The sequence below is a fragment of the Phaenicophaeus curvirostris genome, chromosome 1 (genome assembly GCF_032191515.1).
Source record: "Phaenicophaeus curvirostris isolate KB17595 chromosome 1, BPBGC_Pcur_1.0, whole genome shotgun sequence".
NCBI lineage: Eukaryota > Metazoa > Chordata > Aves > Cuculiformes > Cuculidae > Phaenicophaeus > Phaenicophaeus curvirostris.
The window spans coordinates 177,643,579-177,669,438 of NC_091392.1; the positions used below are offsets into that span (position 1 = coordinate 177,643,579).

At 44.4% G+C, this 25,860-nt stretch overlaps 1 long non-coding RNA gene across 1 annotated transcript; it reads left to right on the forward strand.

The window, feature by feature from the left end:
- Positions 1-97: 97 nt before the first annotated feature.
- On the forward strand, positions 98-24,472 carry LOC138716826 (uncharacterized). Its single transcript, XR_011336746.1, has 3 exons — positions 98-190; positions 22,442-22,581; positions 24,375-24,472. It is a non-coding gene; the product is annotated as an uncharacterized lncRNA (long non-coding RNA).
- Positions 24,473-25,860: the final 1,388 nt, after the last annotated feature.

Here is a 25,860-nt window from a genome sequence, read left to right on the forward strand (position 1 = left end):
CCAAAGCTTGGCAGGAGATCATTTACTCTGAGTCAGGAGTGATTTTGGTCTAGTTCAATTGCTTCATGGGAAGCAGCATAAGCAGAAGAGGAATAAACATCACCAAAGGAGGAGGATAAACTATGCTAATATAGATTGTCTTTGCCCTGATTTCATTGATTCACAAAGAGATAAATTACCTACCACATCGGTAAGAAAATCTCTCTCACTTTCCTTTAAAAAGTTAATCTGATATTATGCTATGTGTATATCTGGATTTGTACCAAGACTGCATTGGAGAAGAATATTTGTAAATCAGCATTTGGTACCTGGTGCCTTGTTAAGAACAGGTGCATCTTAGGAAACGTATCTGTGTCTATGTTTATTTCTACCCATAAATAGAAAAAGAGTGGGGAAAAACAGGATACAACAACATCAGTCCCTAGGAACACCAAAAAAACCCTACATATATGCAGCTGGATCTGATTCTTGTGCCTATTCTGTAACTATCACTATTCTGCCATTGCCTGAAGGCGCTATTTCAACCATCCAATCCAGAGAAATGTGATGGGAAGAGTTTTGGTGGGGTTTTTTTCTGCACAAGGTTAAGTGAAGTGGCCTCACTTGTGCAGGTGGCAGTCAGGAATAAACCCCCCTGTGAAATGGTAACCAATGTAGACTCTTTTAAGGTTGTCTGCTCTTGCCCTGAGATGGAGCCAGGCTAAATCCCCTCTTCCTCAGTGGCTCCTTTTCTCTCAGCTGAACAGGTAGTGATATGAAGGATAAGGCAGGACCAAACTGAGATATACTGGATGGAGGGTTTTTTTTTTAGTTTCTGAAATTGCCAAGATGTTTGAACACTTCTGCCTTGCGTTTTATTTTACAGAATGGTACAAAGGATTCTGAAAACAGGTAGGAACTCTGTCAAATCAGAACAATGTTTTTTCTCTCTCATCCACTCTGAAATAAATCAGTCCACACAGAAACAGGGCAACAAAGAAGCAGTCCCAATTTCTAAAAATATTATTTTCTCTCCTTTGTCTTGCATTACAGCATTGGAAGAGAAACAGTTGTTCTACCTTTCAGGAGTGCTGGTAGGTGGCTAGCTTTCAGTCTAGCACCCTCCTGTTTTTTTCTCTTTCGTTGGAACAGGATACAGTGCCAAAGTCATCTCTGTTTGAAGAACAAAGAACAGGATGATAAGCGATTTGTGTTATGAGTACTTTTGCAATGCTTTCTCATCCCAGTTCCCGACATCCCCACATGACTCATTCTACCTTCCTGCTGTGCGTGCTACTGGTCCTACATGTGAAATTAAACTCTGGAAAGCATTTCACAGCAAGAGGGATTTGCTCTTTGACTTCAAGCTCTTCCTTTTGTTAGGAGGCATGCATTTAGTTTGTGTTTAAAAGCTAACTGGTTTCACTTGCTAAACCTGCTCTTATTTATAAGCAAACCTGCACTTGCAAAACATGAATCATCAAAGCTCATAGACTCAAAGGGTAGATGAGGTTACCCACTCTGCTCCTTTGCCAGGGCAAGCTTGTACACAGCTGTCTGTTCTGTGTCCAGTGTAGTAAACATTGGAAGCAATACGATATCCAGCACTTCGAGCATTTTGGCCAAAGAAACAAATGGTGACTTTTGCCACATTTTGCCTGCTTTTACCTTTTCAGATCCACTAGCACTTGTATATGCGAAACAATATCAAACTAGTATAAATATGAAGCTCACAAATAGAAAACTGATGGCTCAACAACACATGGGTGCTGTGTTAGGTGAAAAGAAATGGCTGAGAAGACTGATTTTTCTGGAATCTGACCTTTTATCTACTCTAACCTCTAATGACCTCCCTATCATTCTTCCATCTGCAGCATTCACTTTAATTTGTTAAAATTAAATCGGGATATTTTTTCCTGTTGTATATCCATGAGGTTTTTAGTGTTTTCCTCTTAAATCAAATCAAACAGAAACCTCATTTTACTTGTACTCAGATCAAACTTCCCTGTGGAAAAGACTGTCCATTTTCCAGTACCATTAATGTGAGCTTTAATTTACTTCTGTCCTGTTCTGCTTCAGATACATTGGATTCCCTCTTTCAATACAGCTGATTTGATCTCCTCCTCCTCCCCACTTGAGGCATCTGGGAGCAATTGAAATGAATTTATACTCCTCTCTGGTTTTACACTTTTGCCTCATTTTCTGATGTTGGCTAGACAGACAGAGAGTTTTGTATTTTCTAGAGCTGTTAACACAGTGACAGTTTCAGGTTTTGTGTTTACTTTTGGTGTGATTTAGGAGTTCTGTACTTTTTTCCCCATTAGCTGTCAGTGTCAATCTTTTCCCTGAGCCAGAAATGTTCCCTTCCTCCTATGACATTAGCTGCAATAAATGTCACAGTTTGCACAGTGTTTAGAACTTTAGAACAGCTTCATTCTGACTTGCTGAGAGAACTCAGTTACCACCTTTTGCTTTACGACTTCATTAAGACAAGCTCTGATCTGTAGATGTAGATTTAAATTCATGCTTATATTTGGATAAAACAAATAATCTCAAACATATGTTTTAATACGCAGGTTAAGAACTTTTGTAGAATTTAGACTGTACACTGCAGTGACAATAAATAGTTTAAAACACAAAAGCATGAACCTTATTTCTATTTTTGCTTATCCCAAGGCTCTCTCACAAAACAAGGTCACCACAAATTAGAATCTACGATCCTTCATTTTAGGCTGAACATAATCAAAAGACCTGGAACAATAAAATCAGCCTCAGACATCCTGGGCAATAGAGATGTACAGAGCAGTATTGGTGAGGCAATACCAGGTGGAGTTTATTAAGCTGTGGCTTCATATTGAGCTCTGGAGCAATTAGGGGCTCTCAGCAGACTGGCAGGGCTGTAGGGGCTTTTTTAGCTGTTTTTTTTCCCTGTGCTGTTTATTAAATCATAAATCTACTGACTGGAATCATAGAAGCGTGTACACCTTTCACCACATTCATTGCATCTTGGTTTGCATGGGAAGGTCATCAATAGCTCTTGCACACAGAATTGCATTGTACAGGAATATGCGTTATTAAATGTAGTCTGAGAGTATTTTAATGCACTCTGCATAGAGAAAACACATGCCTACAGTAGCTTAACTACAGAAATACATATATGCAGTAAGTATATGCAAGCATATCTACAAGTCTCATAATGCCTTGAGAGAGCCAGTCTGTATCTTTCTGTTCCGTTGATGCATGACAAATGTAACTTATGTTTTAAAAAGGCTGATGTGTCCATTTTTGGCCATGCTGAATTCCATAGAATCCTGCAGACATAGATGGATTAGTGTTTGATATCATTCTGTTTTCTAGGTGGCACTGGCAATCTGTGCTGTAAATTCATGTGGTGCCTGGAAGGTCTCTTTCATTTTACTCATTTGAGTCTCCCACTAGCAGTTCTGGTTCAAGCTACAAACCTGCAAAGCACACCAATTTGTAACTTAGATAAATTGCAGAACTGACATCCCACAAAAGGAGCCCAGGAGGTCCTGAACATATACTGAAGCTCTGAAATTAAAATGAAAGCAAAGAAAGAGAATAAGTTTGGTTTTGGTTGTTTTTTTTAAAAAAAGTATAAACGATTCATTTATTTTAACGCTATCTTAAAAGGAACGATCCCACAGCTAAAACCATACTGTTGGAAACAATTAGTTCCACGACAGGGTGTACCATTTATTTGCAGCTGTTTAAAGTTAGAAATTCTGCCTCTGTCTTGTAACAGATCAGGACAGAACCATGATATTAATTGGGAAATTGTGAGTGTATATAAGTATATGCGTGCTTACACATATACATGTATAAGAGTGAAAATAGATGTGGGTATATGCATGAGTTTATATGTGTACATGATGCAGGCATGTTCTGACATGAATGTTTCTATATCTGAGTAAAATAGATCTATATGTGTATATGAAATTCAAATACATAATTGCATATAGAATCAAAGAATCATATAATGATTTGAGTTGGAAGGGACCTTAAAGATCATCCAGTTCCAATACCTCTGACGTAGGCAGGGACACCTCCCACCAGACCAGGCCATCCAACCTGGCCTTGAACACCTCCAGGGAGGGGGCATCCACAACTTCTCTGGGCAACCTGTTCCAGTGCCTCACTACCCTCATTGTGAGGAATTTCTTCCTTATGTCTAATCTAAATCTTCCCCTTTCCAATTTAAAGCTATTCCCCCCCATCCTATCACTACATGCCCTTGTCAAAAGTCCCTCCCCAGCTTTCTTTTAGGCCCTCTTCAGGTACTGAAAGGCCACTATATGGTCTCCCAGGAGCCTTCTCTTCTCCAGGCTGAACAACTCCAATTCTCCCAGCTTGTCCTCATAGCAGAGGGGCTCCAGACCTCAGATCATCGTTTGTGGCCCTACTCTGGACCCATCCCAATAGTTTCATATCCTGCTTACTTTGGGGATTCCAGAACTGAACACAGTACTCCAGATGGGGTCTCGTGAGAAAGAAGTAGAGGGGGAGAATCACCTCCCTCTACCTGCTGGCCACAGTTCTTTTGATGCAGCCCAGAATAGAGTTGATCTTCTGGGCTACAAGTGCACATTGCTGGCTCATGTTGAGGTCCTTCTCTGCAGGGCTGCTCTCAACCTTGTCATCCCACATCCTGTATCGATACTGAGGGTTGCTCTGACCCAGGTGTAGGACCTTGAATTTGGCCTTGTTGAACCTCATGATGTTCATACAAGCCCACTTCTACAGCTTGTCCAGGTCCTTCTGGATGACATCCTGTCATTCTGGTGTGACAACTGCATCACTCAGCTTGGTGTCATCTGCAAGCTTGCTAAGGGTACACTCAGTCTTGCTGTCCATATTGTCAATGAAAATATTGAACAGCACTGGCCCTTTGAGGGATACCACTTGTCACGGATCTCCATCTAGACATCAAGCTGCTGACCACTACTCTCTGAATCCAACCATCCAACCTTATCCACCAAACAGTCCATCCATCAAATCCATATCTCTCCAATTTAGAGAGGAGGACCGTGTCAAAGGCTTTACTGAAGTCCAGATAGATTACATCCATTGCTTTTCCCCTGTCCACTTATGTGGTCACCGATCATAGAATGCCACGAGGGTGGTTAGGCAGGACTTGCCCTTGTTGAAGTCATATTGGCTGTCACTAATCACCTCCCTGTCCTCTATGTGCTTTATCTAGGAGGATCTGTTCTATGGTCTTCTGAGGCACAGAGGTAAGGCTGACAGGTCAGTAATTCCCAGGGTCGTTTTCTACCCTTTTGAAAAATGGGGACCCTTCTTACAGTCACCAGGGACTTCTTCCGACAGCCATGACTTTTGAAATATCATGGAGAGTGTCTTGGCAACAACATCAGCCAATTCCCTCAGGATTCTGGGATACATGTCATCAGGTCACACAGACTTATGTATGTTCAGGTTTCTCAGGTGGTCACAAACCTGATATTCCTCTACAGAGGGAATGGCTTTACCCCTTGGTTCCCATCTTGTTGTCCATTGATCCAGGAGGGATGAGGAAAGCAGTTATCAGTGAAGACTGAGGCAAAACCGTTGTTGAGTACCTCAGCCTTCTCCTCGTCTGTTGATATGAGGTCACCATTCTTGTTCATCACTTTCTTTAACCTTCCTTTTCTGGTTGACATACCTATGGAAGCCGTTCTTGTTATTCTTTGCTTCCCTTGCCAAGTTCAGCTCCAGCTGCACCTTGGCCTTCCTGACCTCATCCCTACACAACTGGGCAGCATCCCTATATCCTCCCTAGGTTCCCTGTCCCTGCTTGCACTGCCTGTGCAGTTCCCTCTTGCTCTTCAGTTTGGTCATCGGGTTTTGACTCAGCCACGTTGGTCTCATCCCTTCCCTGTCTGATTTCCTACATCTGGGGACTGAGCGCTCTTGTGCTTTCTGGAAAGCATCCTTCACTAACTGCCAGCTCTGTTCTGCTCCCTTGTTCCTGAGGACCATTTCCCAGGAGGTCCTACTGTCTAACTCCTTGAAGATCTGAAAGTTTGCTTTCCTAAAATTTAGGGTCCTGACTATACTTCTCGCCTGTCCCATATCCCTCACTCCACCAAAGCATGATCACTGCAGCCCAGGCTGCCCTTACTCTTTGTGTGGACATCTCTATGCTTATTTTCCAAGATACGGTATCAGTTAAAATGATTGTTCCCTGTGTGTACATCCCCAGGTGTCAGAGGAACAGAACAAAGCTCCCATGATCCAAGAGGAAGTGGTTAGAGACTTGTTTGGCCAGTTAGACACTCAGAAGTCTATGGGGCCAGATAGGATCCACCCAAGAGTATTGAGGGAGCAGGCGGATGTGCTGGCCAAACCCCTTTTCATCATCTTCCAGCAGTCCTGGCTGACTGGGGAAGTTCCACTGGACTGGAGGCTGGCTGATGTTGTGCCCATCTACAAGACGGGTCGCAGGGAGGACCCAGGAAACTACAGGCCTGTCAGTCTGACCTCAGTGCCAGGGAGAGTCATGGAACAGGTGACCTTGAGTGCTATCATGAAGCACATGCAAGAGAACCGGGTGATCAGGCCCAGTCAACACGGGTTCACAAAAGGCAGGTCTTGCCAAACTAACCTGATTGTCTTCTATGACAAAGTGACTCGGCTGCTGGATGAGGGAAAGACTGTGGATGTGGTCTTCCTGGACCTCAGTTTCTCACAGCATTCTGCTTAGGAAATTTTCAGCCTCTGGCCTGGACAGGCGCACACTCTCCTGGGTGGAAAACTGGTCGGATGGCTGGTCCCAGAGAGTGGTGGGAAATGGCGTGAAATCCAGCTGGAGGCCAGTGACAAGTGGGGTTCCCCAGGGCTCAGTGCTGGGTCCAGCCCTGTTCAATGTGTTTATCAATGACCTGGATGAAGGTATTGAGTGCACCCTTAGCAAGTTTGCGGACGACACTAAGCTGGGAGGTAGTATTGGTCTGCTGGAGGGCAGAGAGGTTCTGCAAAGGGATCTAAACAGGCTGGACCACTGGGCTGAGGCCAATGGCATGAGGTTTAACAAGGCCAAGTGCCGGGTCCTGCACTTGGGGCACAACAACCCTGTGCAGTGCTACAGACTAGGAGAAGTCTGTCTAGAAAGCTGCCTGGAGGAGAGGGACCTGGGGGTGTTGGTTGACAGCAACTGAACATGAGCCAGCAGTGTGCCCAGGTGGCCAAGAAGGCCAAAGGCATCTTGGCTTGTATCAGAAACGGTGTGACCAGCAGGTCCAGGGAGGTTGTTCTCCCTCTGTACTCGGCACTGGTGAGACCGCACCTCGAATCCTGTGTTCATTTCTGGGCCCCTCACCACAAGAAGGATGTTGAGGCTCTGGAGCGAGTCCAGAGAAGAGCAACGAAGCTGGTGAAGGGGCTGGAGAACAGGCCTTATGAGGAACGGCTGAGAGAGCTGGGGTTGTTTAGCCTGGAGAAGAGGAGGCTGAGGGGAGACCTCATTGCTCTCTACAACTACCTGAAAGGACGTTGTAGAGAGGAGGGTGCTGGCCTCTTCTCCCAGGTGACAGGGGACAGGACAAGAGGGAATGGCCTCAAGCTCTGCCAGGGGAGGTTTAGGCTGGGCATTAGGAAAAAATTTTTCACAGAAAGGGTCATTGGTCACTGGAACAGGCTGCCCAGGGTGGTGATTGAGTCACCTTCCCTGGAGATGTTTAAGGGACGGGTGTACGAGGCACCGAGGGGCATGGTTTAGCATTTGATAGGAATAGTTGGACTTGATGATCCAAGAAATCTTTTCCAAACTGATGATTCTATGATTTTATGATTTTGAGTGCTTCCTCCATAAATACACCACCACATTTTTCATAGGGTATGAGGGCCAACATCAAGCAGTTGGCTGGACTATGCAATAAAGAACAAGCAAACATACCACTATCCTTAGTAATGCACTTACATACGAAAACTGTGTCCCATTCTGTAAAGCAAAAACTCAGCAAAATATGATCCAATCAATCTATCCAATGTACCATCAGCTGATGACAACTTAGAACAGACATAGCCCTCTGTCCATCCTCTACCATGCCTCTACATCTAAGTAAGCAAAATAAAGTCTATGTAACATTGATTCTGCTGCCTTCAGTACTGCCACCCTAGGTAGTTGGCCAGATAAGCTTAGTCCTGCCTGGAGGACTTCTCACCCTTGCAGAGGCACATCTGTCTTTCAGTATCACCCTTCTCTGCATTGTCCTCCCATTCACAGAGTGAAGAAGTCTAGAAAGAGCACACTCCTAGCCCCATCTTCATGTTCATTGGTCAAGGTGTATTTGCTAGGCTTACTCAATTGTACAGGAGAGGGATGGGTCAGAAGCCAATAGCAAAATTACAAGGGAGTTTCAGAACATCTATTCAGTCAAAGGTTTACACCTGAATTTGCAGGGCTTCAGGAACTGGGGGAATTGTTCTTTACACCACCAACTAGCTTTTTGTCACGATGCTTAGCTGGAAATAAAAAAACAGCGTAGATATGAACAGCAGCTATCAGAGGATTAGCAATAGTTTACACACACGTTCTGTGTGCAAGAACAAGCCCTGGCTACAGGAGATAACACTAACGATATTTTTCATTCTAAAATGGCCTTGGTAGTGTGACAGAAATTCTCACTGGTAGATAGTGCTGGTGTGTGATGTACTTTCTGACATTACTAGTGGGAACTGGATGGGCAAAAGGGCCAGACATTTTGAAGCATTGCCATTAGCCTCCCAACTGTGAGCACTCATCTAATATTTAATCTCTCAGCTGGGGTTGCTTTGTAAGGGTGAACTCACTCCTACAATCATTTAGCTCCATTCAGACTCTGGATGAGCATCAGCATATTGGAAGGAACATCTGGTTGATATAATAATTCAACAAAAGAGGTTTTTCTCCTGTGACAAACTAGGCTGCAGAATAAGCTAAATAGTGTATTAAAAATACGAAAGCCAGAGGAAAGCAAGCCAATCAGATGAAAGACTGAAACTCTTGAAAGTAAATCAAGTCTTGGAAGGTGAGAAGAAATAGTAGCAGGGCTGGAATCTGTGAGGGATGGTCATTATGGTAATTGTGTGGATAAGAGATGGATGGATAGCTGTGTAGTGGAATGATCTCTTTCCACTGGGACAAAGTCCATTATCTACACTCATGCAAATAGATACATGAAACCAGACATCCCTAGAGTCCAAAGAACCATCAACCCTTTGGAATGGTTCTGTCTCCCATTAAAAGTGAGTTACATTTCATCAAATGTAATTTGGAAAGAGAATCTCAGGGGGTTTATTAATCAGGCCTCATGAGCTCCCAGTGAAGATGAAATTACATGGAAGACAAAATATTCTTGCAACTGGTTTTGAAGACATAACCTGGAGAACCAGCTCTACTGAATGCTAGCAGGGCTAAAACCCACTACATTCTGGATTTTGGGGCTCCATTGATGTGGGATTGAGAGTGGGCAGAATTGAGAAGGGCAGTCCCAGTTCCTTCCCAGTCAAAGTTCAGCCCACCTTTATTTTCAGTTATCCTATCAACTTTCTTTGCCCTTTTGGCAGCTGTGCTTTCAGGAAATGAAAACGGAAGCTGCTGTCTCTTTTGAGCCAGACCATTGATAGCTCTCAATAAACAGTCCCTTCTACCAGTGCCAAATATCATAGAAAAGGGCTATTTTGAAAGAGCAAGTCAAGGTGAGATCAGACGCCCTGGCTTGATTGCCACTCCAGCTTTGCAGATGTTCTCCTTACAACCACAAGACTCATTTTTAAAGTATCTAGGAGGAAGGACTCTCTGGCTCTTTTTCAGGAAACAGATGAAGGACTGGGCTTATACTGTAGTCCTTGATAAATTATACAGGATACTGCTGTACGCTTGGTTTGTGGACTGTGTTAGCCTTGACAGGTTGCTTTTTCCAACAGATGATAACACAAAGTTTAGCACCCCTGCTCTGCTTTGCTGAATCACTTCCTCAGGAGGAGGAGAAACCAGGAGAGCTGGCAGCAAGATCCTAATGACCAGGGATTTCCCACGGCTGCCCTGCACACCACCGTGCAGACTCCCATGGCTGCACAGCTTCTCAGCACTGAAGCAAGCCCAAAGGCAGGTACTGCTGGTCTTTGCAGCAAGGGCCAGAGAGGATATGTAGTGCACATCACCATTCTCAAACTTGTGGTTCCTTCCTGTGGTTATGGAGTATGATAATATCTCTTATCATTACAGAGGGTGGAGATACTTTTAAGATCATAGAATCATAGAATAACCAGGTTGGAAGAGACCCACCGGATCATCGAGTCCAACCATTCCTATCAAACGCTAAACCATGCCCCTTAGCACCTCATCCACCCGTGCCTTAAACACCTCCAGGGAAGGTGACTCAACCACCTCCCTGGGCAGCCTGTTCCAGTGACCAATGACCCTTTCTGTGAAAAATTTTTTCCTAATGTCCAGCCTAAACCTCCCCTGGCGGAGCTTGAGGCCATTCCCTCTTGTCCTGTCCCCTGTAACTTGGGAGAAGAGGCCAGCTCCCTCCTCTCTACAACCTCCTTTCAGGTAGTTGTAGAGAGCAATGAGGTCTCCCCTCAGCCTCCTCTTCTCCAGGCTAAACAACCCCAGCTCTCTCAGCCGCTCCTCGTAAGACCTGTTCTCCAGCCCCCTCACCAGCTTCGTTGCTCTTCTCTGGACTCGCTCCAGAGCCTCAACATCCTTCTTGTGGTGAGGGGCCCAGAAATGAACACAGGATTCGAGGTGCAGTCTCACCAGTGACGAGTACAGAGGGAGAATAACCTCCCTGGACCTGCTGGTCACACCGTTTCTGATACAAGCCAAGATGCCATTGGCCTTCTTGGCCACCTGGGCACACTGCTGGCTCATGTTCAGTCGCTGTCAACCAACACCCCCAGGTCCCTCTCCTCCAGGCAGCTTTCTAGACAGACTTCTCCTAGTCTGTAGCACTGCACAGGGTTGTCGTGCCCCAAGTGCAGGACCCGGCACTTGGCCTTGTTAAACCTCATGCCATCGGTCTCAGCCCAGCGGTCCAGCCTGTTTAGATCCCTTTGCAGAGTCTCACTACCCTCCAGAAGATCAACACTTCCACCCAGCTTAGTGTCACCCCCAAACTTGCTAAGGGTGCACTCAATACCTTCATCCAGGTCATTGATAAAGACATTGAACAGGGCTGGACCCAGCACTGAGCCCTGGGGAACCCCACTTGTCACTGGCCTCCAGCTGGATTTCACACCATTTACCACCACTCTCTGGGCCCGGCCATCCAACCAGTTTTCCACCCAGGAGAGTGTGCGCCTGTCCAGGCCAGATAGACAGGAAGTTATTATTTTTTAGGTTGGATGAGAAGTCCAAATTATATTCAGACTCCTATAGCCAGTATCAGTGTGACGGGACAAGACAGCCCCTGCCCCAAAGTGTTTATGGCATTTGTGATGGTTAGAGGCTGGATGGAAGAAAAGCTGGGCTATTTCTGGCAAGTGGAGGCGCTAAGATCTGCCTCATCCCTCATGCTCAAGATTTTCTTCCATCAGAGACAGACAGCGGAGTGGGGAGAGGAAGAAGGATGCAGGGTCCTGTGCCCTATCTGGAAGTGGTGCACAACTGGAGGCACAGCTGGCCTGGGGAACCAGAAACCTTTCTGGATGTTTGTCAGAAACAGCAGAAACAGCCTCTTCTGCAGAAACAGCCAGATGATGAGGTTGCTGCCTCAGGGGGCTGAGACCTGATCCAGCTGACTATGGCTGCTAAGTGGTACTCAGCCCTTTTACTGGTGTTTCCAGGCTTTTCCCTTAATAGCAACAAGGATGTGCCCTTTACAATTTTTCTGTCCCTTCTTGCCAAGTACTTAAAAATGCTCAGATCCAGAGTGGCAGAAATGTAGTATATCTTCATCCCATCATCACGGTATTTGAGAGTTTCAGCCCATCGTTTGGGACTATTTGTTGTGACAATTTAATAAAATATTACAGTAGATTTTTTTAATGCTTGTCTTAATGTAAGGCTGAGCACAACTGAGAGAACTGACACATCAACTCAAAGGAAAGGTTCAGAGGCTAAGTACAGCTTTTAAGCCTTAGGAAATGCCGAAATGGAAACAAAGCAGGAATTGTCAAACATGTAGGAAATCATTTCTGCTTCAAATTCATTGAAAGCATTGGAATTACTCCAAAGAGGAGCTGGTCCATTAAATCACATCAGAGTGGCTGCACTGAGTCAAATCAAAAGCCCATCAAGACAGTATCATGTCTTTGACAGGTATCGGTAGCAGCTGCTGAAAAAGAAAAAGAGAAAGAGGATGAGAAGAGGGGACCTACCTAATCTCTAATAAAATCTGTACATTAGGGACTTAGAGTTGTTCTGCATTCCAGAAGTTTATGGCAGTGGATTTATGACAGCGAAAAATTTATGGCAGTGACTCTCCTCACTGAATTATGGGCTGTGTAAGAGTGTTTCCCTTAGTTTGCTTGAAACAGTCTGCCTGATCATTTAATTCAGTGTCCCCTGCTCCTCCTCTGCAGTGAGCAATTGCACACTTTCTGATCAATCTGGAAAGCTGCATCATTTCAGATTTCACCACATTCTCTTTTCCTGAAGAATATCAGTCTATTTTCTTTTTCCATAAATAGAAGCTGATCACCTTTTTGTCTCCATCTACGCCTTTCCTGTAGTTCAGCTGTAAGGCCCTCCAGAATACAACAGTCCTGCCTCATCCTTATAAATTGCCTTGCACTCGAGTGTTGCCTTCTTCTGACCAGGCTGACATTACAGTCAGGAGGAAAGAGCAAGATGCAGAATTTCTGTAGGTAGAACTTATACAAATAGACACAGTTTCTGCATTGTGGACTGGGAAAAAAATATAATTTTGCCATCTCTGCCAGTCTACCAGTGATACAATCTATTTCTAGTTAGCACAGGCAATGCAGCAGGCTGGTGACATTGCATTGTTCAAGGCTGGACAGGACAGAACTAATAGCAGGAGATACTTTAACGAAAACTGAGCACAGGAAAGGAGTGATATGTTTGGATTTGTTTTATAACCTAAGATGCAAAGCAAGTTTGAATACCCTGGACCAATTCCAGATATATTGCACAGCAGCATCCAAAGATATCAGCATTAAAGAGCCCTTTTATTTTCTGAGCCATGCCTCAGTAGTCAGGAGAACTTGTTCCGTGGGCAGGAAGCCAAAAAGCCCAACCGTTTGACTTTCTGAAGCTGATGTTTACTGTCCCTTGTATCACAAAGCTGCTGCCTGGAGAGCAGATGGCCGGAGGTGTCTGGGACAATCCCAGCCATGGTTTCATAAGGAACTCTTTCTACATCTCTGCTTTCCCACAAAGCTTCATATTTTATGGTTGGTGGTGGGCAGGAGGCTGATGAAATGCATAGCTGATCTGAAAACATAAAAGGGCAAGATTTAAAAATTATACCAGTCATGGTTAGGCCTGTGAAATAAATAACACACAGTCATTGTGCGAGAAGGAACAACAAATTCACTGCCCCTTCCACCAGCTGGTTTCCTGTCTGTGGTATAATGCGTGGGAGTCTGGGTGGTAAATTTACACCTTACTAAAAACCAGATTATAAATTAATTGTCCTCTCCCTTCCTCCCTCTCTTTTGCATCCTCTCAAGTTAAGAGCTGGATTGTACCAGAATAATTTTAACTACACATTTATTTTTTTAAAGCCTCAAACTTCACTTTCTTGTGCCTGAGAACTAAGGTTTTCTGAAACAGAATCCCCCTTTGAATCAGAAATGGGATGAAATATAGTGAAATGAAATAGTGTCAGCTTTGACACTCTGGAAACTCTGAACTCTACCTCTCTCCTGGCAGTCCTTTGCAGTCTGAGTTGAGGACCTCAGGAGTGAAACCAAATGAGTCAACACCTTGCTGATTCCCAGTCCCCATGGAAAAATGTGGGATTTTGATGTTACATGCTCTCAGCATGGCAGACAAACACCCTCCCAAAAACAAACTGAAAAGCAATGAAAACTAGTGAGTCAGTAGTCACTCATCCCCACCAACATTAGCCACATACTTGCTGCTGTCTCTGTGCTACCTCCTTTGCCCCCATGAGTTGGGGAACCTCCTGGAGGGCTACAGACCTGCTGTATAGCCCTTTCACCTCTCTTGATGGTGCCATGGTTGTATGTGCTATGTAGCTCACCGGCACAGATGGATTTGTCTGCGTATGAATGCTGTGGCTGCCCCTTCTGTCCACACATGTTGGTAACATTGCCTGGGGGTCACTAGCGCTCAGGTGTATCTTGAGGCTGACCTGAAGGAAAGCAGATTGCAAAGGTGATTTCGAAAAGCGTGTTGTGAATGAAAGATCAGCCCCCATTCCGCTGACACTTTTCCGTTGCTCACAGCCCATGCCAGCAAAAAGAAAAGTATTGCTTAGGCTCTGAGTCCCAAGTGTACAAAGGCCAGTTTATTCCAATATTTCTGTTGAGGATGACTCACCATGCCATGATTTCAAAATTAAAAAACCTCCAGCTGCTTGAGAGCCACGTATCACCTGCCAACAGGAATGGAAGAAGTTCATAGAGGTCCCATTTGCTTTTTACATTGAGATTGGTGCAGGTAGGACACAGAGCTGTTGAATTTTCGTGTTCATATTCTTCACCACAAGAGATGCAGAAGACTGGAAGTCATGTGCCATCACATGGTGGAGGTATTTATATGGAGCAGATTCGGCTTCGGAAGTGGGCCTGAGCTGCTTGCGAGCCACTCTCACCTGCTGACCATCTTCTAGCAGATGAGAAATGGACTTTAGCATGAACAAGACCTATGTCCCATTTTACTAGAAGGATTTCCTCAAAACTTCCCAAATATAAGAAGATGGGTCTAAAGAGGAAAAGACATTTTTTTAGAAGAACTACCGGGGCTAGCTCAGCTACCTGAATTCATTGCAATGGTAAGACAATTGTCAACAGTGTTTTGCTCCTCAGAGACAAACAGAGGCAACAGTGTTTATTTCAGTGATTATGGGGATAGTCTGTATATGCTAAATGACAGATATGTTTATCTACAAGGAACTTCCTTTGAATAGCTAAAACATTCATTCTAGTTGCTCCATTCACTGGTCATGATAAGTATAAAGGGAAACCAAGTACACTATTTTTATTCCTGTCTGAGTACTTGGGTTTTCCACATAAAGAGACAGGAAGATGATGCTTTACAACCTTTTCTCCTCGTGGGGACAGAATGAGAGTACAGTTACTTTTAATTGAGAAAACCGTTGTCAGCGCACAGTCCAGAAGTCTCCAGCTACACTGGCAAGCAGCCAGACAAACAAAATTGCTCCATTTTGAGCCTCAAGTGTCATTGAAGTGTGACATATTAGCAAGAATAGCAGTGGATGGAAAATAAACCTCAACCTGTGATTCAGCAGGTTGGGCAGCAGAAGTCTCTTGATCTGTCTCCTCATTTTTATAGCCTGGGAGAATCTCTGTTTCTGATAGCAGGGACCTCATCTAGCAGTAAATTGGTCTCTGAGCAGCCTCCCTAATTGCATCACATACGGCCCTCTGCTCCCTTTCACTGATGATCACCCCAGCACCTTGTAGCTTAACAAGCAGATGCAGCTTTTGCTTCTGTGGGAAGCACTGTTAGAGAAGTATTAACGTACTTTGTCTTTCTGTAATATAATGAGGAGATTTATTGTTCTTTGTATAAAATTGACAATGGACGTCTACTTTTATTTTGTACTTCATTTCAGCCCACTCAACTGTTCTCCTTCTCTCAGGTGGAAGTAAAGGAGGTAGCTTGGCATCTGATTAGCCAGTGCTTCACAGACTAGCACTGGCTTAAATCCATTTATTCTTCTTCCCATACACAGCCTTCAGATCTGTTTGATGCTACATTATGCTATGGTACGCTACATTACTTAATGCTATTCTATTCTATTCTGTTATGTTCTATACTAATTTTCTCATCCTTGCCTGGATGACAGGTCAGAATATCTGTAAATCAGACATTCCACAGACATTTTCACCATGGCAAAAAGCCTCCTCTTCTTTCCCACCTCCTGACTAAGACTTCAGCTGGAGCACTCAGTGTCACCATGGGGATACAGACGAAGTCCCTTCCAGCTGGTGTGAGGCTGATTGAGTGGTACTTACAGGATCCATGCCACCCATTGCCAGCTGTTCTGTGGATTGGATACACAGGAATTGCCATGCCAGAACAGGCTGCTGGTCCATCTAGACATAACATAAGATTTTTTAGAGAAAGATATAAAAAGCTTATAATGAATCCAATTAGACAGTATTATACCAGTGGGGGATATTTCTCCCTGACCTCAGCTGGTTACCAGATTATTTACCCTGGAGCATGAGGATTGATAGCCCTTGCCATGTCAGTGTATCTGGAGTAGCTGCAGATTCTCTATTTATTCATATATGTGTTTAGAAACAAATTCAACTCATATACAAGAGTCTGCAACTCCTTTAGTTTCAGTGGTGTCAAATTAGCAGTGAACAAGATAAATCTATTGATTAAAAACAAGTCTTTGAACATGGAAAAATAATGTCAAGCTTTGATACTGCTTTTTCACCACTCTAGAAAATAGAACTGTTCCTAAAAGAAAGCATTGCTTACACTGCAATATTCATAAGCAGATTTTTTCAACATGGGCATAGCAATTTAGAAAAACTCAACAAAACCAAACAGCTGATGTTAACCGAGGCAGACTTTACACAGGAGCGAGATCAATCTTAGGAAAGTAAACCTCAAGTGTCTACTGTAATATTGATATGTACCTCAGACTTCAGTGGTTTTTAATGCATTTTTAATGAAGAAACGCTTTTTAGAAACACAGTGTGCCCCTTTGAAACATTGCCATGATATTTTCTGCTGAATTCACCTGACTCACAAAAGCAATGCAATAGCAGTGAAGTTAGGTATAAATTGCCCCCAAAATCCCAATATTTATTACGAATATAACTTCCATTTATGAGAAGAAAGCATGTGTTCGAGTGTGTGTGTGTGTGTGTGTGTTTGTGTATTTATGGGCCTGGCAGCAACCTGGTCTGCTGTTTACTTGAGAGATATTGCTGAATGCTGTACACAGGGATCGGTTTCTCTGATTAATTTAACCAGTCCTCTTCATGGTGCTTAGGGTGACTCACTCGCTGATGTCTGGGAACATAATTAATCCTGCAGATTTCTCCTGGTTTTTTGCTATGATTATTGCTTTGAGTATTCACTTATTTACAAATCAAGTCTTGTACTGATCATATAAACTACATGGTTTTCTTTCTATGCCCTGATGGGGATTCCCACAAGTCATCTAGGGGCTTTCAGGAGAAGCACAAGTACAATGCACGTTGCTATTTTGGGAGACTATCCATCTGTTAAAGTTGTGCGTCGTATGTTTTTTGCATTACTGACACTTTAAGATTTTAAAAGGTAGAGAGGCAACAGAAGAGGTGTTGTATGAATCAGAAGATGAAGTGTTTGCTGTAGAAACTACCTCTCATGCAATTAATAGTGAAACATTTGTTAATATCTGCTGAACACCTGCATATACAATTTCTAAGAATAACATTTAATTCCAGTTTCTCCAGGAGAAACATTACAGAACCATGCCACTTTGCTATAATGTGGTACACTTGAAAATAAAGCAAGAGTCTGGTGCTTGGAAGAGTTCCTAAATCTTTCCCCATTCGTCATTCATCCTTCTTTAATGTCTCTGAGTTCATTCCCCAATATGTCATTGTGCTGAAATGCTTTTCTGCATCTGTGCCCCCTATCTTCACACAGGGTTTAAGTGATACATTTCTCCTAAGGCCCCTTGCAGGGCTTCAGATGGTCATTTACACTTGTGCCAAAGGGATGCATGGGGTGGGTATTTGCATCACCTGCCATTAGCATATTCAAGTGCAGCATCCTCAGTATCCCCTTGTCTGCTGGAAGAGGAAGGGAGGCTATTTCAAATACCAGCCCAGAGGCCAAATCCATCCACGGGTACATAAGATGGCATGTCCTGATTAGTTCCACTCACCACCCTCACTAGGACCCATTCACAGAGACGGTCAATATCATCTGGTTTGGGTTGCCTCTATGTGGAAAGCTGGGCAACAGAAAAGCTCAGAGTTTGGCAAGCATGTGGACTAGGACATGTCTGGAGTGTGCCTCCAGATGAAAAACTTGGAAGTGTGCCCATGTATGGTAATATAGATACAGCTGTGGAGTATCTGAGTTAAGCTCCTCTTTGGAACTACCATCTGGAGGAAAGTTTCTCCTTCTGTGCTGCAAATTAAGCCTAAAATCTGCAGTCAAACAATAATAATCCACTGCAACCTATCCAAGAGAAGAAGTAGAGCATTTTGACTTGCTGGAGCTTTGGATGCACTTTGCATTTGTGTCATGCTGGGATAATAGTAAACACCTGGGATGCCCTTCCAGCCTATGACTCAGCTGTACTGAACCCTCCTACTTCAAAAACTGGATGAACAATCAAAATGTGGACTGTAAAATCAAAGATGATGTACGATAGTGTCTATCGCCTTCTTACAATTATTCATCTTTATATGGGTTTGAGTGTTTTAAAGTTTTTTGGCATATATTTTCCTGAAATGTTTGTTTCCACTCCAGAAGTTAATGAAAACTCAAATGCAGTATTGGATTGACACTTATTGCATGCTATCTCTATTAGTAGATCTTCTCTATCCATTTGAGGGGCATGGTTTAGTGTTTGATAGGAATGGTTGGACTCAATGATCCTGTGAGTCTCTTCCAACCTGGTTATTCTATGATTCTAGGATTCTGTGATTTCTTGAACATAAATGTCGAGGAGTTGAGCCTTGACTTCTGATTTATGTACTGCCTGTTCCTAGTACAAGGATTTCTGTAGAGGACAAACTGCAGCAAATTAATCCTGAGCAGTGCCAGAGAAGCTACTGGAGTGACCCCAGACATGAAATTATTCCCTCATATCTACTTTGACTTTTTGCCGCTTTACAAAGAATCAGGCTGAAAAAGCCCTTGGTTTGAGTATGTCTAAAGTTCAGTTTATTTTTACTGACTCCGGTCCTGTAGGACTCCTAAGGATTGCAGGCACCAGACAGCTGTGTTTAGCCTTGTCTGCTACAGTAACGTCAAGGAAACCTATCATAACTGGCAAGCCTTCTAAAAACACAAGTTCTTATGGATTACAAAAGGAGAAAACAGTCAGATTAAAATAAACTGTTACCAGACAAAAAGACACCCACCCTTTTCCCCTATAGCTTCTTAAATAACAGGGAATTTTCTTTGATCAGACTTTAAGGTGAGAGCAGATCTCCTGGAAATTATCTTCAAGCTAACAAAATAGTGATAAGCAAGGGAGGAAATGGAGCCAACATACAGCATGTTTGTCAAAAGATGAAAATCTGGCCATTGTGACAACTTCTTCCAAGATCTCCCAGAGAGGACATTACAGAAAAAGCCTAGCTGAGCTCTGAACAGGATTTCCATTCTTGCACAGTTGGTCTGTTTGTGTGGCTTTGGGATTGCAGGGAAATATTCTATGAAGGAGACACAGAGATTTGAAAATTCAACCACCTCCAGTTGTCATTCCCCTTGCTAGGATAGAGTCAAAGTACAAAGTGCATATGAACCTCGCCATCCAAAAAAACCCTCAAAACGAAACCAAACAAACAAAAAACCACACCCAACACATAAACACCCAAACCCCTCCGTCACTATTGATCTTTATCAAGGAGTTGAGCCACTGAGGGATTTCAAAGTCCAAAGTTCTTGAAATACAAAAAGAAAGAGTTTCCCCGGGAAATGCTTAATGCTATGGGGGAAAGAAAAGGGCTATGGAAATACCCAAAGTTATGGAGAAGCTGGCCCACTCCACCAAAGCTACACTAATGTGAATCTCTTTATTAGGTCAGGCTGGACAGCCTGCTATGCTGGAGCATAGGCTGCAGTAAACCCAGCTTCACCAGCCAATTGACAGAGGGTTTGTGTTAAGCATTTGGAAGATCCCTGTGAAAATGAGCCTTTCATTTTCATGGAGGAGTTCCAAGTTTAAAATGGAGTGAGTGAGAGCAATTTGCAGTGAAAGAGCGCGCCGCATCAGCCTGCAGCCAGCAGGAGAGAGGGAAATTCTCACTGCTACTGGAGGAGCAGCCACATCCTGACTAGAGGGGAAGGCACCTCGGAGAGTGAGTCACCTCACCTTTAAAAAGGGTCCTGGGAGAGGTGGGGTGAATCACCCTTGTGGAATCCTGCCCTCTTTCCATTGACTGCAAAGGAAGCACAAGTGATGTTTTTGAATGTTTGCTCAGCTTTTATACCCCTATAATTTGAGTCTGGTGGAACAACTAAAGGAAAATGCCTCATTGCCCATGCAGGTACCAGGGCCACAATGCAGATGAGCAGAGGATTGCATTGTGTTATTGGTCAGGGCTCCTCCACCCAGCTATATTTAGAATGAAGAAGCCCAACGGCACAAACAGGATTTGCGCATGCAGTTATCTTGTTTGTCTGGATTTGGAGTAGCAGCAGATTGCTTGACAGGACATTCAGGGGAAGGTGAAAACAAACAGCCTTCCATCTGGAGTTTCTCTGGTCGTACAGATTTTTTTAACCTGAGAACACATCATAACCTAAACTCACATGGAGAAGAGGTCAGAAGTGGTCATGACTGTGAAAGAAATCGAACACTTGTGAGCTGCTCATCAGCGAAGACTTCTGCTTGGCGCATGATTTCCACCATACAGCTTTATCCTAGCTGTGTGAGATACAATGCTTAGATAAGAACTATAAAATTTAGACACTAAAAGGAATTATTTGAACTTGTGGTGGATACACTAAGGATAACTCGGGTCTCACATAGTGTATTCAGGATAAGAGAGAGAGTAAATGACTTGCGCATCAGCTCAGAATACTTTGATTTTATATGTTCCTGGCCCAGTGGCTGACCACACTGTCCTGAAACCATCTAAGAGAGGGAGACATTCCTGCAGGTAGTTTGACATGTGTCCTGAGCCCCAAGATCCTTTTGGATGCTGTTGTTGTTCAGGAGGTGACCTGGTGTTTTCAGAGGTTGTTTTTTGTTTGGTCTGATACCTATCTGCAATAGTGAATTAATATGCTGAGTATTAGTCACTTCGACTCTTGCTTAAAAGGTGCTTTTTGGAAATTCTGTACAGTGTCTTGCAGGTCCTGGATCTTGAAATAAGGTGAAGAAGTACATTTTAATGATGCCAGTTACGTACTCTTTGAATGTTACGCCAATTTTTGGCTTTGCTTCCCCTGACTTGGCAACACGACTGTTTTACTTCATTCCTACTTTATTCCAAGCCCTCACTGAGTGCTGAGCTTGTGCTGTCAAGGAAGACAGGAGAGGGAACTCACTGAAAGTTGTCATAGTCTTTGGTTTGATGCACCATAGCTTCATCGCTGCTTCAGAGCAGGACCTAGAGTGAAAAGGCAGCACAGCAGCATGCATACAGCGGGAAGGAATGAAATAGGGCCCTTTGTCCAGCCAAGACAAAGTCAGGAAACAGAGCAGTCCTTTTTTCACAATTTGATGACTTGCACAGACATGTTGCAGTTCTTCCCAGTCTTCCAATAGTATGTGCCTCCTCACAGTGCTACTTCATTGTCCTTCAGACCTGCCTCTATCCCATCCCATCCCATCCCATCCCATCCCATCCCATCCCATCCCATCCCATCCCATCCCATCCCATCCCATCCCATCCCATCCCTTACGGCTGGCCCCAGGTGACTCAAATGGCAGGCTCAGAATAGTCTCTCTCCATCCAGGTGGAAAGCAGCTGCTGTTCCCTCACCTTTCCTAGCCAGCCATCATGCCCACATCCAACTGCCACTAAGCAAAGCAGCACAAAGCCAGTGAATTTGCATACAACTGTGCAAGCGTCCTGTGAGGTCTGAGTGACTGAGTTTCACTTTGGGTTTTGGGCATATGTGAAGCCATACAGCAGGGGATATCAGCAAGTGTGTGGAAGTGACGTGTTTATTTACTTCTGCTTGCCAGGCTGGTCATTTGACTGTTGAATGGCTATTCATACATAGGCGAAGTGCAAGGTCCAGCAGCTGGTTCAGAACAACCCTCAGTATCAATACAGGCTAGGGGATGAAGAGATTGAGAGCAGCCCCACAGAGAAGAACTTGGAATCATAGAATCATAGAATAACCAGGTTGGAAGAGACCCACCGGATCATTAAGTCCAACCATTCCTATCAAACACTAAACCATGGCCCTCAGCACCTCGTCCACCTGTGCCTTAAACACCTCCAGGGAAGGTGACTCAACCACCTCCCTGGGCAGCCTGTTCCAGTGCCCAATGACCCTTTCTGTGAAAAATTTTTTCCTAATGTCCAGCCTAAATCTCCCCTGGCGGAGCTTGAGGCCATTCCCTCTTGTCCTGTCCCCTGTCACTTGGGAGAAGAGGCCAGCTCCCTCCTCTCTACAACCTCCTTTCAGGGTTACTGGTGGATGAGAAGCTGGATATGAACCTGCAATATGCGCTCGCAGCACAGAAGGCCAACCCTGTCCTGAACTGCATGAGAAGAAGCATGGCCAGCAGGATGAGGGAGGTGATTCGGCCCCTCTACTCTACTCTGGTGAGACCGCACCCGGAATACTGTGTCCAGCTCTGGAGTCCTCAGCACAAAAGACATGGACCTGGTAGAGAGGGGCAGGGAAGAGGGGTGGGGGGTGGAGGGGGGGAATCATCAAAGGCCTGGAAACCTTCCCTGTGAAGAGAGGCTTAGAGAGTTGGCACTGTTCATCCTGGAGAAGAGAAGGCTCCATAAAGACCATATTGAGGTCTTTCAGTACTTAAAGGGAGCTTGTACGAAAGATGGGGATAACCTTTTAGCAGGGCCTGTAGCAATAGGACAAAGGGTAACAGTTTTAAACTAAAAGAAGAGAAGTTTAGACTAGACATTAGGAAGAAAATTTTTCATGCTGAGGGTGGTGAAACACTGGAACAGTTTACCCAGAGAGATGCCCCATTGCTGGAAACATTCAGGGTCAGGTCGGATGGGGCTCTGAGCAATCTGATCTAGTTGAAGACGTCCTTGCTCACTGCAGGGGGTGTGGACCAGATGAGCTGTGAAGGTCCCTTCCAACCCAAACCATTCTATGATTCTACGTTAGTAGACATTCAGGGGGACTAATGTTATTGTCAGGACTTCACTGCTTTTGGCACTAGTATCTGTGAGGGAAGTCTCTGGGAGTGTTTAGTCTGTGGAAGAAATGACCAAGGCAGTGTTGAGGGTGGTGGGGATATAATACCACTTTCCAAATAGAATATATATTGCTGGCTAGGAGCAGGGCATGCTTTCCATGTCCTTGGAAAACAAGACAGAATTGAAGGGGCTTAAATCATAAAAAGAGAGATTCTGCCTAGGTACAAAGGAAAGCTTTCTCACACTAAAGATGATATTGTAGCCATGGAATAAGTTATCAGGGGAAATACTGTAGCCTCCACCATGGTGCCAGACCAGGAGATAGCAAAGGTCCAGCACAGACTAGATCAGTATCTGACTGTGTTGATCAACTGTGGAACAGGCAGATGGACCAGGTGACCTCTCAAGGTCTCTTCTAACCCTGTTTTCTCTGACTCATTTATAATAAGCAGCACCAAAACCCCACAGTCAGCATGTTTTGGGAAGTTTCCTTAAGATGGGTAAGAGAGAACGTTTCCTAGGAGAACCCAGCAGAGATGAGACAAAATGCACCTGAGGGGAGAGGGAGTCAGCGTGAAGGGAGCCATGTTTCCTAAAGCTGGTGAGCGGCAAGACCTAGGGAGGAATCTGTGCTCCTAGAGCCACCATCTAGTGGCTATTTGACCAGAAGCCAGCCACAAGCATTACATTCCTGTACTGCCAGTGGGTCTGAAGTTTAGTGAGTTTGTTATGGTTTTCAAATACTTCGAATATTTTGAGGCCCCATCAGAAGACTACAGAACTAGCCATTCTGCCTATCATAGGCCAAGGAAATGCCCTTAAATACTTCAAATCCCCTCTCAAACCTACAATACACAAAGTTTTGCTCAGACAACCCCTATGTCAGATTTCTAGCTGATGCTTTTCTGCAGAGAAACTAAGGAGATGAGGCAGGCATCAATCTGATTTGATGAAACTGCTAAGTACTCTCTCTCCAACATTCTTCCCTTTTTACCATGGGAGAGCAACTGGCTAATCATCTATGAGCTGGAATCCCAAACCATGTAGGACGGTTTCACTGTTTTCACTGTGAAGGGGCTGCCAAAGAGCCAAGTTGCAGCAGCAGCTGTAAAATAACAGAGACTGCTTCTTCATGTTTGTTTATGGAGCTGGGAGTACTTAATAAATTAAAGGAAATAATATTCATATTAATCACTTGATCTTGATCTTTTTTGTGTTCCAAGTCACAGTAGCTGCCTGAGGATCTTCAACAGACTCAGCTGGAGCTGTCACGTTTGACAGTTGAGTTTGGAGCAAAAAATGTCAACACATGGCCACAGGCATGGAGGCAAGTACACCTGCCCCTGGTCATTCTCTCTCAACAGGAGCGGCAGCTCCCGAAGTGGTATTGTCTCCTGGGAAGATGGTTTCTGGGAGGAACCTGTCTCTGGTCTTCATTTTTCAGTATTCACAAGATAAGCAGTGTCCTGCCCCAGGATTGCTGGAGTGGAGTTATAGGTAAAGCCACACTTCTGGCCATGCTGGAAAGCCTTGGCAGTGTGGGTAGCAGCACACTTTGTGCTGGCTGCTGGTCTGCCAGTGCAGCAGAGGCAGGGTGCTGGCAGGTAGGATAGCACAGCTGACAGGGCACACTGAGGGCCCGCAGCCTGGCAGGTGGATGGGCTCTGCCAGACTGACTGCAAGCCAGCAAAAAAATCAAGTTGGGTCAACAGTATCTCCAGGCAGTTCAGCTCCACAAGTGTTGGTTTTAATTTCAACATCAGGGCAGCGATGCTGAGGCTGAGTGAAGAGATGGGAGAGAGGGCAGGTTGCCTTTGTTCACTCCAATTTCTTGTAGAGACACCAGAACAGCCTTTCCCAGCACTGGCTTCATTGCCTTCTGCGTGAAGAAAGCAAAAGCTGCTCAATTATGGAGTCATGTCAAAAGATTTTTACCCCTTCTATCTTTCTAGGAATTAATCTGATTCAACAAACAGGCTGTAAGATTATGTGTTCCTTACAGAACAACTCATTTCTGTTTACCCATCACAGCATACAGCCCTGCACTCTCTTCTGGCTGTGAAACCACAGCATTGAGCTGGCCCTCTGTGATTTCCCAGTAGCTCTGCCAGTCATCCAAGAGCTTCCTCTTTGCAGGGCAATGCTTCCTCCCCAGTGGGCTCACTGCTAGGAGAACACTGCTTTCAGTTCAGATGCTTTGCATTTAAATGGGGACACCCAAGACAGATGGAATGAACTCTTTTTGGCAATGATTGATATTTCCGCTTTAGTGGGTAGTGATGGCATTCTCTGGGGGATCTCACAGTCTGGAGGAGGGCAGAATATCCTCCAGTGAGCTGCTGTTTGCCATTTGGTATTTATTAGTGGCAATGAACAACAGGGAGAACTACGCCTATTTGCTCCCCTGGGAGTCATTGGCATTATTTAAAATAGCAGGATAACAAGACCAAAACCAACAGCAGACTCTCAGGGATATCATCCCTCTCAAAACCAGCACAACAGTAATCCCCAAACCTTGCAATAGCCTTCACCATCAGACATCAGCCTATTTCATTGGACAACCACCCTAGCAGAACACCCCAAAGAACAATAATCTCTGGTTACTTCCAGCGGTAATAGTAATAAAAGTGCCCTTTACTCTAAGAGGAGCTTGCAGAAACAGTACCTTAAGGCTAGGAATTAATCTAGTTAGGAAGATTTTGACCCACC